The following is an 8906-nucleotide window of genomic DNA, read 5'->3' on the forward strand; positions in this document are numbered from 1 at the left end:
CAGTATCCCAAGACAATTGGAAATGATCCTCCTCTTCTGTCGGCACTCAGGATCAAAATGTCATTGAAATTACACTTTCTTCCCAGTTGACTCTTTGGCTTGCCTACAAAAGCCATGGACTTAAACTTGGGAAAAAACAGGAAGGAGAAAAGCATTCCTGAGGAACTAAATAGCATGAAACTTAGAGGCCGAAACAAGCAAGTGGCCCTGAAAAACGGGGGTACCTTAAGTGTTTGTTAGAGAGAGCTGCGCGTGCCTTTGAGATGCTGCAGTAGATGACTATGCTTTTGATTTCTATCAATAATTAATAGATTTCAGCATTTTTTTCTGAGCCATTTACATTTATTGACCAACTACTTCCTTTGCTCAAAACTTCACGTTATCCTCCACTTTTTAGAATAGATCATCTAACAAAACTAAAACCGGGGGAACATTTCAACAACAGAACCTCTTCGTTTATTTCCATAAACAACCTAAGCACTGGTGAGAAAAGTTTCTCAACCAAGATATGGTCAGGTAGGTGAGACGAAAATACTTTTGAGGAAGAGAGGAAGACAGTGGTTCACCTTGTCACACACCAAGCAGTGTAAGACACTAGCATCTGTAGATCAGTCACTGAGAAATCGTTGGGTACCTTTTCCCAACTTGGGCATCTCCCCTCTGTTTCTTCTTCTGAGCCTTTTTTGAGTGAGGGTGGTGGGGAAGGTGCAATTCCTATTTATGCAGATCTTAAATGTCCTCATATTGGTAGTTTTCTATTTGCCTGTTTACTTAAATGTCCATTGGACAGCAGTTTTGCCAGCAGATGCTACTATTTTATACTTGAGCTTCTAACAAGTTCCTCACTTCAAGATACATAGTTAAACAAAACACCCACCCTTTACTTTGTCAAATATGTACTTTGTCTGTGTACAGGACATAATTAAAGTTGCCTATTAGACTACTACCACTGAAATGTTTGCTCCTACTGATTCCTGTTTAAGCTGTTCTTGGTAGTAACGAAGCTAGGTGCTGTGAAGAGAGGCTGTGCTTTAGAATTTAAGGATGAGTTTTTCACTTAATGCAACAGCAGTACAGAAAATTATTTCAAAATTAAGGTGTATTTTTTGTTTTTATGACTTAGGTGAACAGTTTAATAGACTATCTCTTTTACATCAATTTGTTTTAGAGGAATGAAATTGTACCTGGAAAACTTTAAAAATAAGTCATCCTAGTGGCCTTGTTAATTTAATTTTTTAAAAATTTATTTTATTGAAGTATAGTTGATTTACAATGTTGTGTTAGTTTCTGCTGTACAGCAGCGTGACTCAGTTATATATATTCTCTTTCATATTCTTTTCCATTATGGTTTATTATAAAATATTGAATATAGTTTCCTGTGCTCTACAGTAGGACCTTGTTGTTTATCCATATAGAAGTTTGCATCTGCTAATCTCAAACTCCCAATCCGTCACTCCCCCACCCCCTCCGCCTTGGCAACCACAAGTCTGTCTCTATGTCTGTGAGTCTGTTTCTGTTTCTTGGATAAGTTCATTTATGTCATATTTTAGATTCCACATATAAGTGATACCATATGGTGTTCTGTTTCAGACTTACATGATTTAGTATGGTAATCTCTAGGTCCATCCATGTTGCTGCAAACGGCATTATTTCATCCTTTCTTATGGCTGAGTACTATTCTACTGTATATATACCACATCTTTATCCACTCATCTGTTGATGGACATTTAGGTTGCTTCCATGTCTTTGCTATTGTAAATAGTGCTGCTATGAACATAGGGGTGCATGTATCTTTTCCAATTAAAGTTTTGTCCGGATATATTCCCAGGAGTGGGATTGCTGGATCATATGGCAACTCTATTTGTAGTATTTTGAGGAATCTCCATACTGTATTCCATAGTGGCTGCATCAATTTACATTCCCACCAGAAGTGTAGGAGGGTCCCCTTTTCTCTACACTCTCTCCAGCATTTGTTACTTTTAGACTTTTTGATGATGGGGTTTCTGACTGGTGTGAGGTGTTACCTCATTGTAGGCCTTGTTAATTTTAATAAGAAGTGCTGCAATAAACCTTCATGACCAGCATACAGCATAAAGACTGTTTTGTGAGAAACTGGAAAAGTCTGTGAAATATGATATATAGCAGTCTTTACTGTGGCTGTACAATTTGCATTTTCATTCCTAAACTATTATGTTCAAAAAATAATCAAAGGGGAGATAATGACTATTTAAGGAAGCTTCAAACAATCTTTCAACGCTTGAAATGGAGGTTACTACCTTCTGCTCTATAGTAGGATACATAAAAATGTACTTTTTGAGAGACATTCTATGCATCTTATGGAATTTTCACTTTTGTGCATGCCTTAGCCAGCCCTAAACTTAAAAGTTATTTCAGCATCTCTTCAAATAGTGCTGAAACAAACCCTCAGAACTCCTGAGCCTTATCCAATTCAAAGTTCAAGAAAAATTTCAACTCTAAGAATATTTGGAGGCATAAGTAGACTAAAGAGTTTTTAGTATTTAGTGTTTCTTGGATAATGTAGCTCCCCAGGAAAGACATATCAGGTTTAATGAATCATTCAGAGGATTAACTCAACGTTCATTCATTCATTGATCATTCGTGGATTCTTGGCTTCATCCCAGGCAGTAAGAGGTGCTATGAGACAAGGTGAGTGCTTTCAGAAGCTTCTGGTCCAGTGCAGTGTTGCTGTGCTGTTGGCACAGAGGATTGTGCATTGCTGGCCTCTGCCCTCTGATTTGGTTGGTCTTGGGTGGGGCCTGAGAAATTGCCTCTCCAAGGAATGTCCACATGATGCTGACCGACACTGTTGTCTGCAGATCATACTTTGAGTAGCACCCATCTAAGTGAGTGGTATGTCAGGGAGGGGCCAGTACAGAAATAAACCAGTAGGATTAAGGGGCAGTAGAGAAATGCCTTGGCTACTGTGGAACCGATGGAAAGGGTCATCTAGATCACCCTTGGGTGGAAGAAAAAGGGATGCTTGAGCTGGGTTTTGAAGGATGCATTAGAATTATCTAGTGCAGAATTATCTAGTGGAGACTGATGACGCAAATTAGAGGGAAGGGATAGGGATGAAGGGAATTCCAGGAGAGAAACAGCAGGGGGATAGGATTGGGAACAGCTGGATGTGGCTCAGGTAAAGGATACCTGTGGGAGAACGAGGCCGTCTGCTGTGTGCCAGCCTTGGGGCAGGATGATAAACTGGGCAGGAACGTGGAGCACTTCACATATTGGGCTGAATTTGCTTTTATCCACAGAAAAAAGCAGTGACGTTGAAGAGGTTTGAGATGAGACAGCAGTTTCGTGATTTAAAAACGTCTTTCTGAACTTAGGGAAGGGTAGACTGGATTAGACTGGAGGCAGGAGGAGAGGGTAGGGCTGTGAGTAATGCAAGCAAAGATCAAAGGGGGGCAGGAAATGGAGAGAAGGATGAAGATTCTAGAAACATTGAGGAGAGACAACCAGGGTGCAGTGGCTGTGACATCCAGTCAAAAGGGGGCTTGTGAAGTTGGAATGAAGCCTCTTGCTTTATATTTAGCCTTATGGAAAGGGAAAGAGAACAGTTTTTACTCTACCATCCTCTGTAGATGGTTTATAGGTACCCACCCTTGATTCTAAGATTCTTTTAGGAAGAAGGAAAAACAAAGAGAGTCAACTTAGGGTGCTGGCTTATAACTTAGATGCAGGAAGACTGCCTGGATTTGAAGCTGTAGCTGCATGTGAATTCAGGCAAGTTACTTAACCTCTCTGAGCCTCAGTTTCCTCAAGAAAGATGGCAGTAATAATAGTGCTTCCTCATAGGGTTATTATGATGATTAAGATTTCTAAAGCACTTGTGACAGTACCTGGCAAACAGGAAGTATCATAAAAGTTGAGTGAAACAAAATATAAAAGGCCACAAATGAAACCCATGCATTTCCCTCATATGTGCCTTTATGAGAACCAGTTTTAGTTTATACACACTTTTTAAAAGTTGTCAACGCAGACAATTAAAAAGGGTCATTTTGTTGCTGTTCTTTTAAATAAACTATGGCCAATAGGTAGGGAGTATATAAAGTTACAAAGAGCTATATTGTTGAAGAATTCTCATATTTTAGCCGTATTTCTAGTAAGCGTTTAAGTTCTGTCGTGTTAATGAGAGACCACTGAGGTAGGTGGATTCTAGCATGTCAGACGCCTTCAAAGCTAGGAAGTTATCTAGGATTCAGAAAATTACTCTGTAAAAGAGTACACAGCGGGTTTTCGAAAGAGCTTTTGAAGACATCTTCCAGGAGGAGTCTATTTTGCAGGTGAAAGAATGTCCCCTTTGCGAGTTCTGCTAGAGTCAAAATAAGCTCTTTTTTCTTGGCTTACAGACTCAGACAGTTTTGGATATAACCCCTTCTCCAAGTTATTTGGGGATTAAAATCAGTTTTAACTTTGACATTATTTGCTGTGTGTTGAAAGCAGGTTTGACCTTCATTATGAGTGATGTGAATATTACAGGGAATATTTGAAGGGCTAATTGTTTTTATTCAGGTAAACACAGGTGTGTCAGAAGCCCCGGCAGCTCCGAGTCCGTGTCCCCCAACTGTGGGTGGCTCTCCACCTGCCCTCCCCACGATGTCCTCCATCTGTAGGCTTACCTAGTCCTGAGCCAGTGCTGGGCCCTGGTTTCCTGGAAGTTAGTTCCTGGTCCCTTGTTCTGGGTTCTCTGTTTTGCAAAATAAGCCCTCAGGAGCCTTACCCCCCAGAGATTCTCATTCAGGGGCCAGTCGCGTTTATGTGAAGCTGAGAGCAGGTATGAGGGACTCTGATGCCCATGAAAGGTTGAGAACCCCTGGTGTAGAAAATGTGCTGGAAAAAATACACCCACATGGACTTTTAGCTTCAGCACCCTGTTCCCTGCTGGGGGCTCTGGCACCATGCACACACCCTGAAATCAGTCTGAAGCTTATGTTCCGAACCCATGGACCCTGAAGCTCACCCCAAACGACCCCAGTCTGCGTCAGTGGATGAAATAAACTAGGGGTTTCGGAAGGCCCAGCCTCTGACTCCCTGACTGCTTGACCCTGAACTCTGTTGAGCTCACTCTTGTCAATCTCTCTGTACACCCCAGCCCTCCACCTGCACCCCTGAGTTCATAGCCCCAGCCCTTTCATCAGTGTCTGGTCCCAATTCTGGCCCACTGGACCATGCCACCTGCTTAAGTTCTGATCACCATTAACTGGTCTCAGTGCCTGCCCATGCTGGGGACTCCAGTTCTGAGCCCTGTCTCTCTAACATTCCACTTGCTTCAAGTACGTGCTGGCCACTTGGCCTGCAGGATCTCCTCTCCCAGCCTCCAAACCCAGGCTGATATTCCCGCCCCCACTGGTCCTGGTGGAGCCCCTGCCCAGCCTGTTCTGTAGCCCCCACTCCCTGTTCTCTTCTTCTTACCTCCAACCTGACCCCCAGAATGACATACTTAAAATACATTTGTTAAAGTACAAATACATATAATGCAAATACAAATAATGTGTAGCAGACACACACAAGCTCAGTGTAGCACTGCAATGCATTTATGCTCCCATGTTCGGAACAGCTGCGGGCTGTCTTGGCAGCTCTGCTGACTTGGCCTCACGTGTGAGGGTTAGCTGGGGTGGCTTTTCTCCGATTGCCTCTCATCCTCCAGAAAGCTAGCCCAGGCGTGGTCCCATGGCGACGGCCGAGGCACATGAAAGTCACCTGCATCTGGAGGAAACGTGCAAGGCCTCTTGAGGCTTGGGCTCCGAACTTGCATGTCATCACTTATGCTGTGTTCTGTCGGCCAGAACAAGTCAGAAGGCCTCCCAGATGCAAGGGGTGGGGAATTAGACTCTACCTCTTTATTGAAAAGGGCAGCAAAGTCATGTGGTGAAGGCTGTGGATAAGGACGGGGTGTGGCTGATTGAGTCATTTATGCCATCAGGCGGCCACAGCATTTCACCTGAATGTTGGAGGGGCCCACGGGAACACACTGTGCTCCTTCGAACTTGGACCCCAGACTCAGTTCCTGCTGAAGTTGCCCACGGAGAATCCACTTGAGCAAAAAGCATTAGTGAACATGACTGTTTTATAGGGGAGAGGAGAAGGAATCCCTTTCTCGTACTCACAGCATGAACTGCCCAAACATTCACTTAGCAGGTCTCCTCCCCAGGTAACTAGTTGGTTCTGCTAACAAGAGGTGTTTCTTGTCCCGAATCCTCCAGGCACAGCTGTAGCTTCTCCTCAGACCACATCTTGCCCCCCTATCATCTCCCCCTCCTCAAACTGGAGCCTTTACCTGGAGTTAGTACACACCTCAGTGCAAGATTGTCTTGTCACTTACAGCATCACTTCCACTCTTGTTTACATCCCCCTTAGCACTGCTGTACAGTTGTACTCAGAAGCCAGGCCCTAGTAAAACAAGTAAAGGTTGTGGAGGTGGATGGTAAGGGGCCTTTCCCCCTATGTGTCTTCATCATCATTAGCAGCAACACCCCAGGAGACCTAAGATGGCCCAAGGGCTTCTTCTTCCAGGTACAGGAGGATGGGGAGTGTTGGCCCTCAGAGGGTCAGGAAGGGGAGAGGGAGTTGGACTTTGATATAACAGCTCAGCCAACACTTGGGGGATAGACATAGATGGTTGGCTGGAGCAGGGAGAAAGGATGGGGTCTCTCAGGTGAGCAGGAAATCTCACACAGCTTCTCTACTGGGAGCTTCTCATTTTCTCATCTCCTCGGGAATCCCTGACCTGGAACCCACTCAGGAGATGCTCAGCAGGTGGAAAAGTTTAGGGAGAGCCCACCCGCTGGTGGCCTGGGCACATCACCTGAACTCCTACGGTTTGGCGAGCACTTGCTTAATCGGCTCTGTCTTTTGTGACCGTATCACCGAACAAGTGTCGCACCTGGCCTTTGTCACCTCACATGTGCATTTGTCAGTCAGCTCTTTACTCTCCGGTCTTTGGGGAAATGTGGCAATGCCCTTGATTCTGCTTCCGTACCTTTCTTCTCTGAGGAACCCCTCCCTTGTCAGAGCCCCTGCTTTCTCTGTTCCTCTCCCGCAGTACAGAAAGTTTTAACTGGTGGAGTATCCCAGATCCTGCATTCCCCACGGAGGAACTGTACTTGGTTACTATTAGTAACCAGCCAGAGCCTCGATTGCTGAAAGAGTTGCTAAATTTGGGGAAGAATTGCATTCCTTCCTCGAATTTCAAATTTATCTGCCACATGGATTTATCAGAAATCAAGAGAGAAGCAGCTCATGCCTTAGAAAAATCAGGCTTCCCCTTAGAAAAATCCCATGACTGTAGGTACAGTTGGGTTGGAGATAACATCCAGTGTGAATGGGAGCCTTGGGACGCGGTGGCTTCCCAGAGACTGGCTGTCATCCACCCAATCAGAAACCCGGGCTGAATTTGAGCATCTCCCAGGCCAAACCTCTTCCCAGCTAGACAATGTTTAAGGTTCTCCTCCCCCTTCCCTACCCCCTTCCACTCCACTCAGGAGAAAGGCACGTCCCTCTTCAGACAGCTCCCGAGAAAGCTTAATCAAGCAGAGCGAAGACTGCAGTCATTTCCAGTAAGATTCCCATGTCCTGACCGACCAAATGTGCAAGAAAACTCCTGTTTGGGGTGGATTTTGGATGTTTGTGGTGGGTTTTACTGCCGTTCTTTAGTGTTTCATTTATTCAGACCGAGTTCAGAAGTCAGGAAAGAAATGAACTAAGCTCTTCCCTGTAACTGCAGAGAAACTTGCACCTTTTCCAGGTAAACAGTTATTAGATTGAGGAAACCAAACCTTCCACATACACAGATCACCTTGACCTCCAACTCATGACAGCTTCAGAAATGAGCACGGATGTGACTAGAAGCAGGATGGTGCCAGCAAAATAAGTCGGGGAAGGAAAAGGGCCGTGGGGCGAGGAGAGAGTGACTGGCTGTTTCCTCTGAGAGGCGAAGTCTTTGGAAGGAGGGTAAAGGAAAGCAGTGGACTTCCTTGGGTGGAGGGAGTGACACTGAGTAGTGGACAAGCGGGGGGTTGGGGACATGGCTGTCTTAGACCTCCCCGGCCCACCTCCTACTCTCTGTAAGGAGCCTTTGTCGGCTTGCCAAGCCTTTAGCTCGAGTCCCATGAATGGCCTTCTCAGGGCTGTTTCTCAAGGGCTCTTCAGTTTCTGGACCTCCAAACAGGGCCCAGAGTACAGGCCAGACCGAGCAGCCATTCAGGGGTTGAGGCGGGAAACCAGGCCATCCTTGACTCCTTTTTGTGAAGTATTGCCCTCAGGCCTTGGAGCAGCTGAAAAGATGTGTGGACTCTGTCCTTCACCAGAAAGAATCAAGTCCGGCTCGTGGCAGCCTCAGAGGATGGTGTCGAGTTTTCCTTCACACATCCCTCCCTTTGCTGTCCTTCCTTCCTCAGTGGTGTTGTCATCCCACTGCCGCTCACTGGCTTCCAGCTCTCACCCTTGAACCTGGGCAATCCAGCCCGTTCCTGCCCCACCCCCATCAGCAAAGGTGTGGAGGTGAGGGAGTTTTCTCTTGCAGAACAGCGTTGGCCTCTCACAACACAAGAGCACTTCACGGTGGGTGGGAGAACAGGGAGGAGCAGAGCCGTGGAAGAGGCCGCAGCCTCCCTGTCATAGTGATGAGGGCAGGTGGGAACAGAGGCCACTGTAGTCAGACCCCTGATCCCCGACCGGCCCGTGGACAAGGAAAGGCAGGACACATGGCTTCTTACAGCCTAAATAAATAAAAGGAGCTAGTTCTCGGCTTTGCCACGTGCCTGCCATTTACATAGTAGCTATGCAGTCTTCCCAAACTCCGGATAAGATGCCCTGGTTAGAAAAACGAATTACCAAGTGCAACCAGAAAGCAGTCTTTCATAGGTCATTATCAGGGCCTA

Source organism: Orcinus orca, chromosome 16 (genome assembly GCF_937001465.1).
Source record: "Orcinus orca chromosome 16, mOrcOrc1.1, whole genome shotgun sequence".
NCBI lineage: Eukaryota > Metazoa > Chordata > Mammalia > Artiodactyla > Delphinidae > Orcinus > Orcinus orca.